Raw genomic sequence first — 257 nt, 5'->3', positions numbered from 1 at the left:
AAAGGAGGTTTTGGGGGGGGGGGGGGTCAGTTACACGAGGTTGCCAGACAGTAGCCAATTTAAGTTCTTGCCTCTGGCATTGACTAAGAGCTTCTAGAGATAAGACCATCCCCCCTTCTTCCTGGCACAGAGAGGGAGGCATTTTCACAGATAGAGGTTTCCCTTAGAAATGTAAATGTTTCCCAACAAAGGGGCAAACAAATTCCACTCCTTGGAGCCTGAATCTCATCTGTAGTTTTAAAACTAACCAGCCTAAA

Source organism: Equus quagga, chromosome 21 (assembly GCF_021613505.1).
Source record: "Equus quagga isolate Etosha38 chromosome 21, UCLA_HA_Equagga_1.0, whole genome shotgun sequence".
Taxonomy (NCBI): Eukaryota; Metazoa; Chordata; class Mammalia; order Perissodactyla; family Equidae; genus Equus; species Equus quagga.
Note: the sequence above shows the minus strand (reverse complement) of the source record.